The sequence below is a fragment of the Rhinatrema bivittatum genome, chromosome 3, assembly GCF_901001135.1.
Source record: "Rhinatrema bivittatum chromosome 3, aRhiBiv1.1, whole genome shotgun sequence".
Classification (NCBI taxonomy): Eukaryota; Metazoa; Chordata; class Amphibia; order Gymnophiona; family Rhinatrematidae; genus Rhinatrema; species Rhinatrema bivittatum.
The window spans coordinates 346,267,412-346,290,521 of record NC_042617.1 but is presented as its reverse complement, the minus strand read 5'-3'; the positions used below and the strand labels follow the sequence as shown (position 1 = coordinate 346,290,521).

At 45.2% G+C, this 23,110-nt stretch overlaps 1 protein-coding gene across 1 annotated transcript in view; it reads right to left on the bottom strand.

Moving 5' to 3' along the window:
• Window positions 1-23,110, bottom strand: part of GPR63 (G protein-coupled receptor 63) — a 113,857-nt gene that overhangs the window by 11,445 nt on the left and 79,302 nt on the right. Inside the window, exon 4 of the mRNA XM_029595396.1 lies at window positions 5,728-5,867. The gene's annotated coding sequence lies outside the window, so the exon portion shown is untranslated. The remainder of the gene's footprint in view (window positions 1-5,727; window positions 5,868-23,110) is intronic.

Genomic DNA, 23,110 nt, shown 5'->3' with positions numbered 1-23,110 from the left:
ATAGTGTACTCCTGATAGCAGATGGGAGACTGAGTCAGATTTCAAGCTGACATCAGCCTACATATACCCGTTCAGGAAGCTTAGCTCTTCAGTATTCTCCTCGAAAAGGATATATGTGTGTTTTAATAACTTGATGAACTAGGACTGGTTAAACTGAATTCCAAATTGGAGACCGCCAGTGCACTCAAATGAAAAACGCCGACACCCAGCAACTATGGGTGCCTTGAACTAGGGGTAATTCCTGGTCTTGTTCTCGGGGATTGTCACACGAGATTTCCAGATTTTGGGGCAGCTGTTGAAGAACTTGGGAACTTCGGTGTTGGACCGGGTTGCCAGGAGATCCATGGCTGGGGTTCCCCAGGCAGTTTACTATCAACTGGAAGGCTGTGGTCAACATCGTCCATTCCCTAGATCTAGACTCTCTCTGCTGAGGTAGTCCGCAGTGACGTTGTCTTTTCCCATGTTGTGGGCGGCTGAGATCCCTTGCAGGTTTGTTTCTGCCCACGCCATTAGGGGGGTCTATTTCCAGAGACACCTGTTGACTTCTAGTTCCTCCCTGGCGGTTGATGTAGGCAACTGTTGTAGCGTTGACCGACATGACTGACAGATTCGCCCTGGAGTCTGTGACTGAATTGTAGGCAGGCTAGTCTGACTGCTCGGGCTTCCAGCGGTTTATGTTCCATCCCGACTCTTCCTTGTCCCATTGCCCCTGGGCCATCAGTTCCTGGCAGTGGGCTCCCCACCCTCGCAGGCTCGCATCCGTGGTGAGCAAGATCCAGATCGGTGGGAATAGTCTTACTCCCTGCTCAGATGGTCTTCCTGTAGCCACTACTGGAGCCGGGTCCAAACCTCTGCCAGTAGCTGGAGGCAAATGGAGTAGTTCTGGGACATCGGGTTCCATCGTGACAATAGGGAACGTTGTAGTGGGCGCATGTGGGCCCTTGCCCATGAGATGACTTCTAGGGTTGATGTCATGAGACAGAGGACTTGGAGGTAGTCCCATACCTTGGGGCGAGCATAGTTCAATAGTTTTCGCAACTGGTCCATCAGTTTCCTTCTCCTTGTAGGGGGAAGAATAACCTTGTCTTGTTTAGTGTCAAACCAGACTCCCAGGTACTCTAACGATTGGGAGGGCTGCAGGCAGCTCTTGGCTGTGTTGAAGACCCACACAAGATTCTGCAGTAGATTTTTGACTCTGGTGGTCACCTGGTAACTTTCCTCTAGAGATTTTGCCCTGACCAGCCAGTTGTCCAGATATGGGTGTACGAGGATTCCTTCTTTCCTCAGTGTCGTCGCCACTACCACTATGATTTTGGTGAACATCCGAGGAGCAGTGGCTAGTCCGAAGGGTAGTACCCAGAACTGGTAATGATGGTCCAGTATTGCAAAGCGTAGAAGCGCTGATGGTCGTGATGGACCGGGATGTGGAGACAGGCTTCGGATAGATCTAGAGAAGTCAGGAATTCTCCCTGTTGTACTGCCCTTATGACTGAATGTAGGGTTTCCATGCGGACGTGTGGTAACCTCAGGTAGCGATTGATGGTCTTGAGGTCCAGGATGGGCCTGAATGTCCCCTCCTTCTTGGGAATGATAAAATAAATGGAATAGTGACCAGTATTTTGTTGGTGCTTGGGCACTGTGGTTATCGTCTTTAGGCTGAGTAGTTTTGTCAGTGTGGTTTCCACTGCCATCCTCTTGGAGAGGGAGTGGCACAGTGATCTCACAAATTTGTCTGGGGGGATGCTGTGGAAGTCCAGGTAGTATCCCTCCTGAATGATGGTTAGGACTCACTTGTCCGACGTTATCTTGACCCATCTTTGGTAGAAGAGGGCAAGTCTGCCCCTAAGGCTTCTTCCTGTGGATGGGTCTGCTGATTTTCATTGTGGGGTGTGGCTGGGGCCTGAACCTGAGCCTGCTCCCCTCTTGTTGTGTCTGTTCGAAAGGACTGGCCCCTGCCTGCAGGGCGAGGTGCTTGGTAGTGTGTGTTCTTGTATGGTCTGAAGCGCTGGGTCCCTCTACCCTTGGTTCTTCAGGGGGAGAAGCACTGATTTCTCTTGTTCCTGTCCTCAGGTAACCAAGGCACTGGAGATTCGCCCCATTTGTTGGCTAACTTCTCCAATTTGCTTCCGAACAGTAGGGATCCTTTCAAAGGCATTCTCGTGAAGTTCATCTTGGAGGTCGCGTCGGCTGACCAATTTCGGAGCCATAGTTGCCTTCTGGCTGCCACTATGGAGGAGATGTCCCTGGCTGAGGTGCGCACCAGGTCAGAGGTCACATCCACGAGGAAGGATATCGCCAGTTCTAATGTTTCGACGGAGGTGGTTGCGTCTCTGGAGAGAAGCAAGCAGGTACGTGTCACCAGGGCGCAGCAGGAAGCGATCTGCAGGGTCATTGCTGCAACATCAAATGATTGTTTAAGGATGGATTCTTGATGTCTGTCCTGGGCATCTTTGAGTGCAGCTCCTCCTTTGACTGGGATGGTCGTGCGCTTTGAGATAGCGCAGACCATGGCGTCCACTTTTGAGAACTGTAGGATTTCTTTGGCAATGGGTTCCAGGGGGTATAGGGCTTCTAGGGCCCATCCTCCTTTGAAGCTGGCCCCCGGGGCCTTCCATTCCAGGTCAATCAGTTGTTGTACGGCCTGCAGCATTGGGAAATAGCATGAGACCTGACAGAGACAGACTAAAACTGGGTTCGTCTTTGGCTCCGCTGTGGCACTCGCACCTGGAATGGCCAGCGTCTTCAGGGTCAGAGACACTAGAGCTGATAACTCGTCTTTGGTGAAGAATCACATCATGGTTCGGTATGGTTCCATCCCTGGGGGAATTTCCCCTTCCTCCAGGGGAGTCAGACTCTTCCCCCGAGGTGTCTGTGTCCCCTAAGGGGAGGCTTTTGCCTGGATGGGGCACGTCTGTGAGGCGCTTGGGACGTCTTGTGCTTCGGGTGGAGACTGGGTCTGTGTCACAGGTGGTACCGATTGTGCCTGGACAAAGGTTTGCAGCCCTTTGAAGAATTCCACCCAGGAAAAGGTCCCTGGGTCCATACTGAATCCAGTGGAGGCCTCCTAGATGCCCCCCTGAGTAGGTGCTGAGTCGGAGGTACAGAGGTCTGCGGTACTATCATTGGTGGATCCGGATTCCTCTACTGGCTGTGGGGGGGGCCTTGCTTAGGTTCCCCTGAGTCTCTACGCACTGCTGGCATACTGTGGAGGCCACTTCAGGTTGCGCAGCTCTCAGGTGACAGGCTGGGCAGAGGGCTTGTCCCTTGGCTTTCTTGACTGGCGGTGCCATGATTTGTGCACGTGGAGTGGCTCAAAACTCTTCTGTGCACGTAGGTGTGCGCGCTGGGAGACTTAGCTGTGCACTCCGGGTGCGCCGACGATGCGCATGCGTGGTGCACCCGCAGGCTACCACTTTGTGCGCCTGGGCGAGATGCGCGCGCCGCTGTGCGCACGGCACAGACGCACAAGTCAGTTGTGCGCCCAGTTCGCCGCTGTGCGCACGGCTCAGTTGTGCGGACAATTCGGTGACCAAGGGGGGGGGAATGGCACAGACGACCACATGGGCAAGATGGCGACCCCCCCCCCCCCCCGGGGGACCATCGCACCGGATCGGGGTCTAGCCTGGACGGGGCTGCTCAACCCGATTTCACAGACACCGGAGGGGACAATCTGTGCGGCAATTCGAGCCTTGGAAAACATTTTCTACCTTACCTGGTCTCGGCGTTTCCCGGTTTCGTGCCGGGCGGTCTCCGGCTGTGGGGGGGGGGGGGGGGGGGGGGGGGGAGGGAGAGGGAATTACCTTCACTGCCGCACTCAGTATTGCACCCGCTGCCTCTAAGCCACCCTAGGGGCTAAGTCCATGCCGGGAGCCAGCTACCGGACAGAGGCTTACCTCTGAGGGATCTCGGAAATCACCTCAGGAATTCTCAAGTGGGGGAGGGACCTTTAGATATCACCGCAGGAGAGTGGGACTCGTCTTGTAGAGGTAAGATTTCTTTCTTCTTTGGTTTGTATTTTCTAACACTGTGTAAGGTGACAGCAAGTAAGTTCCCTTGAGGTAGACTTGTTTTTCTCAAGAATTCTTGAGAATTGTTTTTTTTTTAGCTGAACCATTTAAAAGAAGGCCCTCCAGGATTCCTTGGGGTGGGCGCTGAAGCCCAGATTATTAATTAGAGGTTGTGTGTTTATCTGGGAATTTAGTGTAATCCCCTTCCCCACCCCCCTCAACCAAGTGGTCACCTTCCCAGTCCTGGAGAGCACTGAATGCCCTCAACCAGGGTGGTTGAAAAAGTTCTCTGGGTTCCATGGGATGGGGGCAGGATACACTGGGCTTAAAACAAAAATGTCCACGCTAGTATTGTACTCCAAATACAAAGAAGTTTACTTAACAAAATTAACCAGGTTTCAGCCAATACAAAAACAAAAAAGTTCACAGCAAAAAGAGCAAGGTTCAGCAGTTACAAAAAGCAATTTCAAAACAATATCCACACAGTTCCACAGTCAACAACAAAAAAAAAAATCTGTTCTCCAAGGTCATTCCACTCACTTTCACAAAGCGCAGTTCTTACGCAATGTAAGTCTTTTCACTCCGGAAATGTAACCAAGTACTGCCGAAGGCCATTGTCCCCAGTTTTGGCCAGTGGAATAGAAGATCCTGGTTCCCTCCTGTCTTCCCAGTAGATATTTTCTCTGGCCTTCCACAGATTCCAAAAACTGGAAACCCAAGCCACACACAGCTCTTTGCTTTTCTTCCCAGTCTCCCAGCACCACAACATAGGTCTTTCAACTTGTCAATTTCTCCAACAAAACTTAAAAATTTCCCCATGGGCAGCAATTTTATACTTCCCAGATTCTCACGTGTTCTTTGGGAGAAGAGCCACCATGTCAGTCAGTTACAACACACACTCTGAACTCTTTCTGAACCTCCTGTTCTAGATACATCTCAATATTAGGACATAGCCATACTCCAATGATAATAATACACCTCTAGTCGACAAAAAGTGGCTACATAAATATGACTGGGTGTACTGTGCTACCCTTGTTCATTGGTTTCCTGCATATATTTTTTTCTCCTAGGATTCCCCAGGAATTTCACAACCTAATTATCCACATGCTTTGATTTTTCCCTTTCTCCCCATAATTTTTTTGGTTACAGAAGTGCCATGATAATTTTTTTCCCCTGTTTTATTTACTAGGGATACACTTGAGTATTTAACAAAAAGTTAAAAAAAAAACAAACAAAAAAATACTGAGGGAGGATGCAGAGCTTAACTGGAGACGATCACGCTTTTAGGAGATCCAAGACATTCGTACTCGGGAAAACTTCAATGCTCCAGGGACTGGGCTACTTAAACTGGGGGGGGGGGGGGGGCGGGGTTAATAAATTTTAAAACTGCCCTTACCTACTGCAAAGTCTCTGGATACTTTTATCAGTGGTCTTTGCATCTTTTCACTTTGAAAAGCTGTCATGGACACAAAGTACCTGCAGACATACATGCCTGCTTTTTCTGCAGCTATTTTTCCCCACTGGAAAATAGCGTGTACAGATTGAAAAACGCTGTCTGTGCGCATTATTTCCCTCCTCCAGCCCAAACATGCCCTCGGGAACTCCTCCTCCTAAGGCGGCTGAAAGTGCGACGTGTTGAGGATACCCAGGCCTACTTCGAGATGGCCTAAGAATGGGCAATTTTTGGACGGCCCTTTCATCCAGTTAAAACAGTACTTACCCAGATAAACAGCTTTTGAAAATGGTCCTCCATAAGTATGTCACTTTTGTTTTTCAGTTTACAAGCGAAAAGCATGCAAAACTTGCATTTTTTAAAAATTAACAGCCAGGTATTGTATTTTCCTCCCTCATGCTCATCCCCTGCAAAAAGATAAAAATAAAAAAGTACATGCAAGATTATTACTCCTCACTAAAACCCATTCTCTGTTGAAAAACAGTCTAGTGTAAAAATGTTAATCTTTTCTTGCAGTCACATTAAGAAGTGTCGATCGATGGAACAAGTTTGCCAGCAGAAGAAAGAGACTACCAGGCACTTGGAACGCTCAAATAGAAATTCAACCTGTCAGATCTTCCCCCATGGAAGCCACAATTGAAACATGAAGTGAAATCTCTTTTCATTTTCACTCATTACTGACATACTAGGAATAGGGTGCCAGAAAGTATATAAAATGCAATTAACAGAAAGGAGAAAAAAAAAAGTCTGCGTGAGCTGGAAGCTTCATTATCCCTAACACCTGTCACTGAAGACATTCAGACTAGTTAAAGAAATGGATGACAGTTCAACATGACAAGATTCACTTGTGTAGGATGACACCCTAGAGCATAAGCAGGCAGGAACGCACCATGCATTAAAAATATTTTAAACATATGCTCTGAAAATATTGTAAACCAAGCTGTCAAAGACGGAGCATCTGGGGAAATGCATTTCCCTGGGGTGTGTTATCACACTTCCAAAATGTTCTGGATCCCTGAAAACATTCAGATTTTAATTTTAAAATGCGAGAAAAACTTGATGTGTTTCACTTTCTTGTCTACTGTTTTAAGTGAAGTAAGTTTCTGTGTGGTTATAGCACACTGTGATGGCATCAGGTGCTGTGATGCTACTTTGCCAGGTGAGTGCCGCAAATGTCTGGAGAAAAGACATTTCATCATATCCGACAAGTCACAAGGCTTGACTTCTCTCAGCTATCATCTAAACAAGAGGTTTTTCCTTAATGAATATGCATGAGATATTTGTACGCACGCTGCCTTAAACTGTATGGAAATCAGTTGCAAGCATATTCCTTAGGGACATCCAGAAAACCCAGCCAGTTTGCAGCCCTCAAGGAGTTTGAGACCCCCTGCTCTAAACCTAATACGCCCATTTACCACTCAACAAAAAGAACACTTCAGCTGATAATGCAAAGACAACATTCCCTAAAAGCAAAAAATGTGTTTCTCTTTCACTTGTTACAAATGAACAACTCACCTAGTTGTGGTTATCTCTAATCCACTACTCAAAAACACTTAATCTAGGATTTAGCTAGCACCCATCACAAAAGCAGGATACTAGTACATGCTATGCTTTAATGTTAAAGTTACGCATGCCGGAGCGGATGGCCTGACAACGTATTTGGCACCTGGACTACATGAAAGCTTTCAAAAGAGAGTAAAGGAAGAACAATAGCACCCACTGAGGGTTGAGTAAGTCAAGGCCAGAGAGCAATTCTTCCAATATCACTATGGAAACTAGGCTGGAAAGGTGTAATCCATGCAATACCTAACATTTTTTAAAGGCATTCCCTTCATTATTCTTCCCATGCTCCTCTTCAAGTAGGTTCCAGTCAGAGCCCTGTAGGCCTATTACCAGTGCACCCACAATGGGAACCCTTCACCACGACATGCTGGGCAGGGGTTCAATAATTCTTCCAGAACTTACTTGCTAGGGACAAAATGCACACCTATCCTGTACGGTTTTTTTGTATGTTGGGTGGGGGGGGGGGGGGGGGTAGAGAGACTGCCAAAAGTATATGGTGAGTGCATTTCTTCCAGCACATTCTCCTCCCTTGTGCAGCCCCATCTCTCCTCCTCCACACCCCACTCAACCCCAGTGCAGTCCTTGATCTCCTCACCCCCACTCTGATTCTACCCCCTGCCCATTCAGCCCTCTCACTCTTCTCCACCCCACCCTGCAAGTTTTCTCTCTCTACCTACATTATCCTTCTCCCATCTCATTCTCCTCCTGTCCGCAAACTGTCCTGTACCCTCTCTCCCCTCCTTCCCAGTTAGGCCCATATAGTCTCCTCCTCCATCCGGATCTGCCACTGCTGCCACTTTTCAGGATCAGGGTCGAAGATGCTGTTGCCTCCTCTTTTGCAGATGAGGTCTGGTGAACCCCACCAGGCCTGATGATGCTCTGGTTGCTGGCTCCTCCATTCTTGGTTTTCAAATTACATGCATAACTTTGTTGACATGAAAGTTACATGTGTAATTTATTGCACATACCCAGTTGAAAAATAACAAGACATGGTCAGGGACATAAGGCATTGCGAGTGCACATTGTAAAGAACACAAAAAAAATGAGGCAGGCCTAATTGCTCTGTGAGACAATATCAAGCTGGCATAGCCACAGTCACTATGCAGCTTCTCCTATTCCACCAGCTTTAGAACATAACATACTGGGTCATTCCAAGGGTCCATCAAACCCAATATCCTGTTTCAAACAGTGGCCAAGACAAGTCACAAGTACCCAAACGTTAGATAAATCGCATACAAAAGTGTCGGCACATAACACTTCGGCGCCTGAGGAAGTATCGGCGCACAACAGTTCTATGCGCATGGCACCGAAGACACTTGTGCGTACGACACCGAAGGACCCTGCGCGCACGGCGCAGAAGATTTCTGCGTGCAGGGTGCCAAGGACATCGGCGCACAAGGCGCTAAAGCAGTCCATGCGCACAACCAAAGGAAACCCTATGCGCACGGCGCCGTCGACATCTGCGCGCATGGCGCAGACACCACCTGTGCGCCCGGCGCCATCGGCGCCGATCACTCTTGCACATAAGGAAACAGAAAGATATGCGCACAAGTCTAGATCCGCGCATAAATCCAAATCTGCGCATAAGACACACGAGCACCTATCTCATGCATTACAAAATGAGTTGAAACGAAGACGTGGACCTTCTCAAAGATCTTCTTCAGCCTCTCCATCAATAACCTCACCTTATTCCAATACTTCCCTTTCTTCGAGAGATAATTTGACAGAGTTTACAATAAAACGTAGAAAACGATCACCGTCTTCACGGAGAAGTCATACAGACTTGTCGTCACACTATTATCATAAGCACTCATGACACTCCCACTACAAAAAGTCGACAAAGAGGAGTGCAACATGGGAAGTAAGCACTTCGAATTCTAAATCATCTCATATACCAACTTCAAATACCTTCTCTCACAGAGAGGTAATACAAGTTGCTTCCTCTACTGCTTCTACAGCTTCAAAGGATTAGAGGGACATGATATGCGACGAAAAATGGAAAGACCATAAAGTATACACTACTTTACCTCAGAACACACCAATGCACCCTAAAGCAGGTGGGTCACAAGAACCAGATGATCGTACAATAATGCCCCTTGTACAAAAGAGGCATTTTATCAATTGTTCCAATCCTTAGCAGGGTTTTATGAAAAACTCTTCAGTCATCATTCAAAATGACTAAAATTGCTGCTAATCGTTCTCCGGAACATAAGACGCAGACTAATAGAGAACAGTCGGTGGAGCCTCTGACATCTCCCATAACAAACCGACCAGCTTCACCAAATTATAAACGAGATACATTATTTGATTCTCCTTCACCGCAAACATCCCCATCATCATCTACGGGATTTCCATCGGATCCACAGGAACAACCTCAGGAGCCGTATTCCCCTCCAGAAGACCTCACATATCCAAAATTTCTGGAAAAATGGGGTAAAATACTGCATCTAGAGCTCCAAAAAGAGACAGACACTAGGTCAGAAACCCTTGGTCTCCTAAAAATGTTTCACACTCCAGGGGAACCAACGTCTCTTCCACCACAAGAGCTCCTGCATTCAGTCTTACAAAAGTCCTGGGAAACAACTTACGCAATCTCAGCAGTTTCCAGGAAAATGGACATAAAATTCCGTATGAGGAAAACATCAGCGTACTCTATACCACAATTACCTCACGCTTCAATTGTAGTAGAGTCGGCGATGCAAAGATTTAAGAAAACAAAGTCACATTCCTCATAACCACCAGGCAAAGACAACAAATATTTGGATGAGTTTGGCAGGAAAATATACCATAACTCCATTTTGAATGCCCGAATTATGCACCATCAATTCTACATGGTACAATACCTATGAGTGCATACAAGCTATAAAAGGTATGCTTTCCTCGACTGCGGATCAGATACCTCCACCTCTTCATGACATGGAAGAGTGTTTTCGTCACCTTTTGAGGTCAAACTACGAAGCATATGAAATATCATCTAGGGCATCGGCAACAGCCATCGCAGCCCGCAGACTAGCATGGTTACGATCAAGTTCCATACGTGAAGATTTGCACGAGAAACTAACGAACCTCCCATGTACAGGAGATAACCTGTTCGGAGAACGATTTCAGGACACACTGGGTAAACTAAAGGAAGAAGCTCTAGCAGTACAATCATTAACATCACATCCTAACTATTCGACCACACGTCGTTATATTGGATCTACTCGTAGGCAAGCCTATGCCAGGAGACCCTACAGATCTTACCAGTCCTTTCGTACACAGACTTACCCTGCATACCAGCGTCCTGCTCCACAACAGAATACCTCAAACCACCGTAGAGGCAAACCACGTAATCAGAGACAGCAAGCACAACAACTGGCTACTACAGTGAAAGTGACTTCATCTTTTTAGTTACTCAGCCACCACCACAACATCAAGCACCACCCGGCAGGATTCATTCCTGCCTGACAGCCTGGGAGAGAATAACATCCAATCAATGGGTTTTGGAGATAGTACGTCATGGCTACCAAACTCCAATTTGTCACAAAACCCATATTACCTCATCTTTCCACTTTCAAGGTTCACAACTTCCAACCACAACTGGGGGAGGAAATTGCTTTGCTTCGCAAACAGGCAATTCAACAAATTTACCCAGGGACCCAATCAGTAGGATTTTATTCCCCATACTAACTCATACCCAAGAAGTCAGGTGGCCTTCGCCCCATCCTAGACCTAAGGGAATTGAATAAATTTCTCACCAAAGAGAAATTCAAAATGGTATCGTTGAAATCAATCCTTCCTCTGATTCAAACCATCGATTGGATGTGTTCCATCGACCTGAAGGATGCTTACACACACATTCCAATCCATCCATCCTCGTAGCGTTACCTATGCTTTCGCTACAGGCATCAACGCTACCAGTACAAAGTTCTCCCCTTTGGACTATCGGCTGCACCCAGGGTGTTCACCAAATGCATGATAGTGGTGGTGGCGGCTCATCTCAGACAACAAGGTATAACCATCTTCCCATATCCAGACGATTGGCTCATAATCGCCCCAACTCCAAACGTCTTACTCGAGCACCTCCATCGGGTGATACAATGCTTGCAAGAATTAGGATTGGTGATCAATTTTCAGAAATCACACCTACAACCAACACAACAGTTACAGTTCATAGGAGCATGCCTGGACACTACGTGCAACAGGGCATACCTACCAAGCGACAGAATATCACAATTCCGTCTTCTGTTACATACCTTGAACCATACTCAGAGACCTTCAGCGAGACAGGTTTTAGAAGTCCTCGGCCACATGGCAGCGGTGAATTTCATGGGTCCCAACACCAGGCTACACATAAGATGCCTGCAATGGGGCAACCATTGACACAGAAGTTATCATTGACCGCCGAAATGAGGAAAGATTTAACATGGTGGCTCCTAAACTCCACCCTATCCAAAGGAGCATTGTTCAGTTCCCATCCTCACAACGCAGTATTAACCACAGATGCGTCTTGCAAGGGCTGGGGTGCACACCTCAAGATTTACGAAACACAAGGGTTATGGACAATCTCGGAACAGAACCTGCAAATAAATTTATTGGAACTCAGAGCGATTTACAATGCATTACAAGTGTTCCAAGACCACCTGAAAGGACGCAGAGTCATGATCTACACGGACAATCAAGTCGCAATGTTTTACATCAACAAACAAGGAGGGTCCGGTTCATGGTCTCTTTGCAATGAGACCTTGACAATCTTCGAACATGCTCACCGAAATTGCATACATTTATTTATTTATTTATGTTTTTTATATACCGGCATTCGAGACAACAGTCACATCATGCTGGTTCACATAAAACAGGAGTGCATAATAAACTTAAACTAGAACTATGGTGCGGAAAAAGCAGTTACATGTAACAAGGGTGGATAGAACTGGGCGAAGAGGGAAGAGAAAGGACAGGTTAATAATGGCTAACGATAGCTACAAGTAGTTAACAATGGAGTAGTTGATGTTTGTGTGTTGATGTTGAGGTGTTAAATCAATTGGAGTCCGGAAATGCTTGTTTGAACAGCCAAGTCTTACATCTCCAGGCAACTTACCTACCAGGAGTTGCAAACACAAGAGCAGACAAGCTAAGCCGCATCTTTCATCCTCACGAATGGGCACTCAATACAGAAATAGCCCAAGACATATTCATGCAGTGGGGACACCTTCAATAGATCTCTTTGCAACAGAGATCAATGCTCAAGTTCCCAAATTCTGCTCGATAAGACAAAGCCAATTCAGGATCGCTCAAGATGCCTTCCTCATCCCGTGGATGCCAGGCCTCCTATACGCCTTTCCTCCCATACCACTCATAACAAGGACAATTCAGAAATGCGTAGCAGACAAAGCTCAACTGATACTCATAGCCCCGGCTTAGCCGAGGCAACCGTGGTACAGTTTCCTTCTCCGACTATCCATCATGGATCCAATTCGATTACCGAATCGCCAGGATCTTCTCTGCCAAGATCAAGGGACGCTTCTACATCCGCTACACTCATCTCTACACTTGACAGCGTGGAGATTGAGAGGCTCCTTCTAACAGAACAGGGAGTTTCCACCTCGGCACAATTCATCTTGTTAGAATCCAGGAAACTTTCAACAAGGAGAAATTACAGCTATAAATGGAAACGTTACTCTACCTGGTGCACTTCCAAAGGTGTACCACCATTAGACTGCTCACCTGAGTTGCTCATTGATTATCTTCATACATTATATACAGCTGGTCTAGCAACATCATCCATCAGAGTTCATCTCAGTGCCATAGGGGCATATCATAGACCAGTTAACAATATTCCTATATCCAATCACCCCTTACTATCTCGCTTCATTAAGGGGCTCACCCACCTTCGTCCTCCGCTCTCTAGGCCTCCAGTTCCATGGAACCTCAACATAGTTCTGGAACAGCTCATGCTTTCCCCATTTGAACCCATGGACTCGGCACATATTAAATACCCCACATGGAAAGTGGTATTCTTGGTTGCAGTAACATCAGCACGAAGAGTTAGTGAATTGCAGGCCTTGGTCCATTATTCTCCATATTTACAATTTCATCACCAAAAGGTAGTTCTCCGAACTCACCCATCCTTCCTACCAAAAGTGGTTTCCCAATTCCACCTCAATCAGACCATGGAATTACCCACTTTTTCCCCTAAACCTCATGCAAATGATAGGGAAAAACTACTGCACACACTAGATTGTAAAAGAGCTTTAGCATACTACAAAGAAAGGACAAACTCAGATTCCCGTGTTTCTCAACTCTTTCTCTCCTTTGACCCAAAGGCACCTGGATTACCAGTGGCTAAACGCACCATCTCCAACTGGATAGCACAGTGCACCAAATTCTGTTACCATAAACAGAAACTACAACTACATTCAGAGCCGAAAGCTCACCAAGTCAGAGCAGTAGCAGCCTCATTGGCATATCTACGGAATGTGCAACCCATAGACATTTGCAAGGCAGCTACATGGTCATTGCTCCATACCTTCACATCTCACTACTGCCTTGATCAACAAGCAGCCATGGATACGAAGATAGAGATTGCAGGATTGCTTGCCCTATCCTCCTGTCCACGGTGACTGCCACACTGTCAAAGATCACATATAAACATATATATCAAAAACAACGTGATCGGGAGCTTGGGACTCCCATGACAGCATGGGTAATTCCGCCCTGCTATCAATGGGAAAAAGCAAGTTTGCTTACCGTAAACAGTGTTTCCGTAGATAGCAGGATGAATTAGCCATGCTGACCCACCCTCCTCCCTGGCAGTCACCAAGTCTTCGACTACTCTAAGGCTTAATAACAGACTGAGGAGATTACGTTACTTTCCTGCGCGGGAACACACGTGCAGCCGCAGAGAGCAAAGCTCTGATCTCTGCTTTGACAAGCTCCACTTCCCGGACCTGATTGACAGATCCCATGACAGCATGGCTGATTCATCCTGCTATCTATGGAAACACCATTTACGGTAAGCAAACTTGCTTTTATATCATCCAGGAACTTTATCTCTCTGGCATGCCCTGATGTTTCACTTACCCAGTCACTACTGGGGTAACTAAAATATCCTATTATTACTGCACTACCAGTTTGGTTAGCTTCCCTAATTTCTCTTAACACTTTACTGTCCATCTCAACATTTTGGCCAGGTGGATGGTAATATACTCCTATCACTATTCTCTTCCCTAACACACAATGAATTTTTACCCATAGAGATTTGATTGTATATTAGTCTCATGTAGGATCTTTATCCTGTGCTTTATGTCCCAACTCTATGCCATCCTGGACATAAAGCACCACCCCACCACCAAGATGCTCCTCTCTATCATTGCGATATAAATTTGTATTCCGGTATAGCACTATCCCATTGGTTATCCTCTTTCCACAATGTCTGAGATGCCAATTAAGTCTGCATCATTCACTGCTATACACTCTAATTCTCCAATCTTACTGCTTAGACTTCTGGCATTAGCATACAATGTGGGCATCGGCAGGAAACTGCAGCACATAGTCAAATCAGGTTTTCTGATTTGTTTGAATACGGGAGTGCCATATGGCAGTTCGAATAAAGAATCCCTTGTTACACCGATCTTTTTCGTTTCTTCGCTACCCAGCAATATTGATCGGCTTCCGGTTTGTTTTTTGTCTACAACTTTATCATTGCATCCAAATCTGTCGATTGGTACACAATGCATGCTATAAATTACAGCTTATTCATAGAGTTTGCCCTTGTCTCTAAGAGAAAGATCTCAACACTATAGTCCATTCTTTAGTTATGACCCCCCCTTGATTACTGTAATGTCCTTTTTCTTGGGTTACCCCAGGCTACTTTACGGGCACTTCAGTATGTCCAAAATTCGGCTGCCCACATTATATCTGGAACCTTGATGTGCCAACATATTTCTCCAGTTCTAAGACAATCCATTGGCTTCTTATTACTTGGCGCATCAAGTTCAGGGCTCTATTATTTATGTTCAAGGGCATTAATAGGATGGTGACCTCTACCTTTTAACTCAGATTTGAAATTATCAATCCTCTAGACCAGTGGTTCTCAACCTTTTTTCTTTTGTGACACACATGGCAGATAATGCTTACAGGTAAGACACACTGAACACTTGACCATCACAGGGGTAAATGTAAAACATATACTCTGCATTCATAGGAACCCGTCCCCATCCCCAAACAATGGATTCAGAACAGAACCAGGATATTTCAAATATAACTCGCTATATAAAAAAAAGATATTCCGATTCTGGTACTATCTCAGTAACAGAAACACAAACTCTCTTACTAACAGGCGCATTGTAAAATACAAAACCTGGAAAAAAAAAATCACACTCAGCACATGTGTAGCAAACCTTCCATACTACAGCAACACTAATTCCAAGAACTCAAACAGCAGTAGCCCTTCCTATGAAAAGGCAGCAGTGTAGCACCAATAAAACACAACGAAAAAGAGTGATACAAATCCCTACCTAACAGTAAAAAAACTTCACCTCAGTCACACATACAGATCCAAATACAGAATAAGAGACTACAAATTACAAATACAGAAACAAAATGGAAACCTCAAAAAAAATCAACCACTCTGCATACAGTGCAAAACTGGAGAGCTAGAAACAGAAATACATATCCCTCCTACAGTAAGCAAAGTACAAAGATAGAAGAAATGAACATTTCCAAAACTGACTTATTATGGCTCTTGTACCCCATCACGCCCCCTCCATCATCCTTCACTTTTCCCCAATTACTCTCTTTCAATCATCCGCTCACACATCCCTTCCCAGCATTCCCAATCCCCCCCCCCCCCCCCCCCATTCTCTTCCCTGCTTGACTCTCCCTACCCTTTTCTTTCCATTTCTCTACCTGCCCAGCTACCCCGACCTTCTGTTCAGCAGTCCCCACACTCCCTTCTCCACGCCACCTTCATCTTCCCAGCATCCCCATTCCCCTGCCCTCCATAGGGTGAAGAGATCATCAGCAGCATCACTCCCAGACTCAGCAGGGGAAGATAAAGTTTGCATCCCATCAGGCTCAGAACAGCAGGAGCTGGCAATGTCTCACTCTGATCCGGGTGAAGGAGGAAACAGCCTCCCACTGGGCCAGAAAGAGGAGAAGGAAGTGAGATTAGCCTCCCATCAGACCCAACGTAAGAAAAGTCATCCAAATCCGACCCAGGCTGCCACACCTCCCACCCAGGCTGCAACATACACCTCCCAGGACCTCTCAATAACACCTGTTGAGAACTACTGCACTTGGCCATTTCGATCAGGTACATAATTACTTTTAAATGTTCTATCTTATAAACATATACAACTTGATGGATCTCGTGAGCGGCTTTTTACGATCCAAGGCCTAAAATTGTGGAATTTACTATCAGAAGAAATAAAAAAAAAGAAATATCCTCTCTTAGGTTTAGAAAGCTGATTAAAATTTTGTTCAATCAAGCCTATGACATTTCCTAGGACTAGAAGTGTGAGTAATACAGCAGCAGATATTATTTAAAAAAAACTAATTGATGCTACTGGCAATTCCCCAACTGAGCTCAGCCTGGGACCCAAGAAAGCACTTAACTGGGGAGGGGGACAGGAAATCAAAGAAAATATATCTAACTGATTGATATTTGATAACACATTTGCAAGACTAATTCAACCAGAACATAGCCCCAAGCTGCAATACTTGAGAATGCAGCAAAAGAATTTGCTTCCTTTTCCTGTGTGTGATCTTGGTCATATTTGGTAAAATACACATCTTGGAATTCAAAAAGGGAAAATACCTATAAAATAATGAGTGGAGTGGAACGAGTAAATGTGAATCAGTTGTTTATGCTTCCAAAAAGTACAAAGACTAGGGGAAACACAATGAAGTTACTAAGTTGTACGTTTAAAACTAATAATAGAACATCTTTTTTTGTTTTACTTAACACATAATTAAGCTGTAGAATTCGTTGCCAGAGTATATGGTGAAAGCTTGTAGCTGCATTTGAAAAAAAGGTTTGGACAAGCTCCCGGAAGAAAAATCCATAAATCATTGAAGTTTGAGTTGCAGAAATCCATTGCTTATTCCTGGGGTAAGCAAAATGGAATCTCTCTACCCTTTGGGATCCCGCCAGGTACTTGTGACCTAGATTGGCGCTGTTTAAAACAAGATTCTGGTCTTGATGGACTTTTGGTCTGACCCAGTATTATAAATCTTGTGTTTTTATGTTCTCTATATTGAATAAAAAGTTTCATGATCCAGCCCTGTCAGGTTCAAGTACAAATCAATGTTGAAACTTAAGTAACTTTATCTGGTTTTTCCAAATACCAGTAACATCTAGAAAGTCAAAGAAAATGAGGGAAGTTGTTCCCTCCCCTTTTTTTGCTTTTATACAAAAAGAATATAATATGATCTGGCAACCAAGGGACAAGAATTTTCAGGAATTTAAGACGTCTTCAAAATACTGCTTAAGCAAAGCCAGTGATGAAGATGAAGCTATTTTAGGAAGTTAATAAACTGCAATGTCCAATTTTCTTATTATATTTTCTAGGAATGTGAATTTGTTTGAAACAAAATGGATAAATTGCACTGAATGACAGCAATTTTCATTTTATTCATGGACCCACAAAACAAATGGAAGGTGCCCATGAATTTAAATAAAAATTTTTGTTTCGTTTGTTTATATTTCACATTCAAGCCTAAGGTTGTACTGATCAAACAGCATGTGCAGGCAGGGACTAACTGGTAACTATAGAAACCACGCTTGCCAGTGAGACAGTCTTATTATAGCTGAGGCGGGACAAGTTAGCAAGGAGATTAGACTGAGGACAAATCACGGTGAAGCATCTTTTTACCTAGCCTATAGCTGCCATTTAGATCATGTGACATTGACGTACTCTCACTAAAAGATCTGAGCATATACAAAGAAACCATTTGCTCTGTTGGATTTTGCAGAGAAGGATCTCTTCAGAAGCTCTCAGTTAAAAAAAAGTTTTTAAAAGTAGGCATTAACATTGGCAAATGAATTTTTCTGATCTCTGCTGCAGTCAGTGGCCTCTCAGTATGACAGAAAGATGGAGGCAGTAGAACTGCTTTCTGTATTCACTGGCGGCAGAGTAGGCGTACACTGGAGTAGAGACTGAAGCAGTGCCATTGACTGTTGTCTCTCTGACTTAGCACAGTGCAGTACAAGGAGGATAGCACACAAATTAAAGAGAAGCACAGCCTTGCCTGCCTTCTTGGATCTATTTCTAACAGTTTTTTTGTGAGTACAAAAGGAGTTAGTCAACAGTGCACAGACACTCTGTACATGGTCTGTGTGTGTGTATAATAAAGAGCAAACACACCACACCACATAAGAACCTTGCCCTATCGCCTTTAAAAAGAGACTCAAAACTTGGCTATTCGAACAAGCCTTCTATACATACCAGTAATTTTACTCTAAATCTTCCCAAATATGTGCACCTTGTAACGTGTCTACTGTATATTTAGCCAGGTCCTTTCGAGTATTACAATAAATAATGTATCTTCTTGTTCTTTAATCCCCAGTTACTTGATCCAAGTTTATCTTCCTGTTCGATGTAATTGCACTCTGTCTTGCCTGTTTAATGTTATAATGTAAACTGAATTGATATGTAACTTTTGCTACATGAATTTCGGTATATAAAAATGTAAAATAAATAAATAAATAAATAATAATAATTATACCAAACAGTCACATAAACATGGAAATAAAAATAAATAGTAGTTTGGGGGGGGGGGGGGAACCCTACTTTTACATTTTTGAAGGCAAATATGGAGCTTTACCACCAACAAAAATTAAGTTTTTTCAAAACTAATATTTATTTTTGTTTCCATGTTTGTTTGTGTGTTAAACATGTTTGCACACACTGAAAGAGCCTGTGATGAAGTGACCCTGTTTCCCTCTTTTTGCATGTACAGGACCAGGCATTCAGCTTGGTCTCCCTTATCCCCTACAGAAGGAGAGAACTCTGTGGGCAGGACTCTGCTTGGAGGGGAATAAGTTTATAAGCCCAGCTGGGATCAGGAGGCCCCTACATCTCCAGAAGGCAGCTCCTGTAAATATATCTGACCTAACTTGAAGGTATTGACAGTACACTACAAAGACAGTCTACTATTATGTTATTTGCTGTTAATAGAAGTTAAGTTGTAAGAAGAAAAGTTGGAGGTAGCATACGTCCTGGCTCCAAACAGTGAAGTTTTGCTCTGCCATCCTCACATATGGTGTCAGGTCAGGGATTTTTTCTAAGCTTGTCACAAGAAAAAAACAACACACAAAAAACAAACAAGTTTCCAGGGGAGAAAAGTGAAAAGTGAAAACATTTGTGGTGTCTGGCCTGCCAAAAAAGTTAGGGTTGTTCAGCTTAGAGAAGAGACGGCTGAGGGGAGATATGATAGAAGTCTTTAAAATCATGAAAGGTCTTGAACGACTAGATCTGACTCTGTTATTTACACTTTCAAATAATAGAAGGACTAGGGGGCATTCCATGAAGTTAGCAAGTAGCACATTTAAGACTAATCGGAGAAAATTCTTTTTCACTCAATGCACAATACAGCTCTGGAATTTGTTGCCAGAGGATGTGGTTAGTGCAGTTAGTGTAGCTGAGTTCAAAAAAGGTTTGGATAAGTTCTTGGAGGAGAAGTCCATTAATGGCTATTAATCAATTTTACTTAGGGAATAGCCACTGCTATTAATTGCATCAGTAGCATAGGATCTACTTAGTGTTTGGGCAATTGCCAGGTTCTTGTGGCCTGGTTTGGCCGCTGTTGGAAACAGGATGCTGGGCTTGATGGACCCTTGGTCTGACCCAGCATGGCAATTTCTTATGTTCTTATGTACAAGAGCACAGAAGAAAAGCAAAAAAAGAGAAAGATAAGTTTGTGGAAACCCTGCCTAAAGAAGGGGGTTGGACAGAAGAAAAATGCTGCAAGGACTGCAGAGCACTGAAAGAAGAACACCCAAGAAAAATAGAAAAAAAAAAAAAAAAAAAGCTGAAACCACCTTTAAAACAGAGAGTGGTCTGTTGGAGCCTTGAAGGAAGTCAGGTTTAGCTTTTATTTTTTACAGGCCGATACAGTAAAGCGCTGCCGCGGTTTCCCTGCTTCTAACCCGCTTCTAACTCACAATTTGGCCGCGTAAGTCCAACCCGCGATTCACTACCCCTTTAAACTCATCCTTACCGCTTCTTTAAATCAACGGGTAACCCTTTCCGCCCGCAGCATGTATATGAGATGTAAACGCTCCGATTAGCTATTCCCTTCCATACAGCAATGTGCGCCCCGATTATCTCCTTTTTAACCTGTAGTTTCGCCGCGCGTTTAACCTGCTAACTTACCACCTACCCTTACCCCTGCGTTAGTGTGGAGCGTCGGGTCAGAGACACGAAATTTCATGGGCAAACGACCCCCTCACCCCCCGGGACCGTTACCCTGGCGTTAGTGTGGTGTGACAGCAATAGGCAGGCTCCGGTCAAAATCCCCCCCCCCCCCCGAAGCAAGGCGCAGGGCGAAAATTGGCTCGACATGTCATTAAAACAAAAGTAAATAAAGTGTAATAAAAGTAAACTTACTGCATGTGAATTTTCTTTGAACAGTCCTCTCTCCCCTCCTCCCGAGGCGCGCACTGCGGCTCCCCTGCCTCCTGGGGGCAGCCGGTGGGCGAAAGCATACGGGCGAAAGTGAATGAATGCACGCCCGTACGCGGTGGGAGCCGGTGGGCGTGCATTCATTCACTCACCTTCGCCGGCGGGCGTGCATGCATCCAGGCAGAGGGAGCCGGTGGAGAAAGCGGAAGCCGCCGGAAGCCGCTTTTGCGCCGGCTCCTCCCGGGAGGCAGGGGAGCTGCAGTACGCGCCTCGGGAGGAGGAGAGAGAGAGAGGACTGTTCAAAGAAAATTCACATGCAGTAAGTTTACTTTTATTACACTTTATTCACTTTTGTTTTAATTTTCGCCCTGCCTTGCTTCGGGGGGGGGGGAGAGGACTCGCAATCCCCCCTGGTACCTGTCATTTCAAACATCATTTGAAATGACAGGTACCAGCGCACCCAGGATACTGTATAGCGCTCTATACAGTAAAATGGATTGCACGGGCCTAACGCTTCACGGACGCAGCTTGCATTTGCATGTTATTTCAATACAGTATCGAGCGGTAGGTGATCCGAACTGTGCGTGCGGCAAAAGCGGGTGCGCCCGGCCGTAACGCACCTCTTCCTACCGCTCCTTACTGTATTGGCCTGTTAGTAGGTTAAGAAGACAAGCTCTACCTGTATTAGGGCTTGTCCTCAGTGTAGTTAGCACTGGACATGCAGGAGGTTTTTCTTTTTCTACCTTTGTACAGAAAAAAAAAAAAAAGAGAAAATAGTGTTATAAAGAAACTATGCAGAAACAGGGTGTGGTCCTTATAGAGACTGCATCTGCCAGAGGCCTGGGCAGTACTGCGGAAAACCTAGTCTGGAGCCAGTGGGTATACTGCACTATAGGTGAAGGGAGAAAAGCCAGACTGCTTGGGAAAAGTAAGCAACAATGTTCTTCTGCATGATGGGAGTTCCCCCACTCTCGAGAGCTGGATAAGAGGGTGAACCTGAGCCTGAAGGTGTGGCAGCTAGAAAAGTCAGGTATAACAAAACAAATGCTGGATCAAGGTGATACAGTCCCAGATTCAAAAGGTTTATACATCCAAAAGTTCTTTATTCAAAAAACAGCAGCTCCACAGTATACAATCAGCATGATCTCAAAAAACAAGGGGTCCCCCGATTTTTCAGGAATTCTGTATGGGAGTTCACAATTTCAGGGCAGGGAGCCAGCCAGGCCAGAAAAGCCAGCCAGGCTAGTAAGGCCAGGGAACCCACTCCCAGATGCCCAGAAAGATGAATGGATACAGACAGTAGCTGAAATACAGGAATTGCTGCAGAGATGCTATGCAAACTGTGGCAATATGCTCAAGGAGCTGGGGGGGGGGGGGGGGGCAGTATAACAGTTGGAGATGCTGCCATGAACCAAGAAACAGGGTCACAGAAAGTCCAGAGAGAGGGGCTGTGGTAATCCCCCAAGAGAGATGCCACGGAGAGCGTGGAGGGAGTATAGCAGCTGAGAGAGTCACCTGTGGTACATTTCAGAGAGACTCCACTCCAGACGGGGCTGAAAGCTGCAAAGGGGATGAAGCAAACACAGATCCTGAGTGGCAAGAGCTCACAGAGGAGTCCCAGAAGAATGATGGGCTCTCAGCTGCATCGCTGTCTGGGCTGTCCATGGCAGTGCCTCCATCCGGCTTCTCTGTAGCCCCTCTCACTGGCGTCTCCATGGCCTCTGTGGCCATTCCATCTGGCCCCTTGTCAGTGCCTCCCTCAGGCTTCTCTATGCTGCCTTCCTCTGGTCAATCGGTGCTGTATGTCACAGGCCATTCAGTACTGCTCCCTTTTGGGCAGACTGTATTGGCCTCTCCAGGGCGCAGGCTATGAAGCTCCATATAGTTATCCCCTCCAATTTGATAACTCGAATCTGTGTACAATGCCTCTACTAACCTTTTTTAACAGATTGTTATTCTCTCAACAGGTTGTTTTATTTTGAATCTTGTGTATAACTGGAATAACTGGAAAAACTGATAATCTGATTTCCGGATTCTTTCTTAATGCCTCTACTAATCTTTTTCCTAACAAATTTTGTTATCGAATTTTGTAAACCATGATGGCGAAACCGAATGACTGTATATAAAACGCGACAAATAAATAAATAAATATGAGTTTTCCTGTATCTACCACTCAAGCAGGTTTATTTGTGACAGTGGTGCAAATATGATAAGGACAATGGAAGATGGAGGCTTTCAAGGGATCAGTTGCTTTGCACACTTGTTGCATCTGGCAGTGAAAGATACATTAGGGCCCAAGAAACACAGGATTCCAGTCCTAAAAAGGTCCTGATAGTTGCAAGAAAATAGCAGGGCATTTCCATTGAAGTGTGAAAGGGGGAGGCAGCATCTCCGTGAGAAGCCGGAAGAATTCAGGATGCCTCATGAGCATCCGACTCAAGATCTTGGCACCCACTGAAATTCCAACTATCTGATGCTGCAGA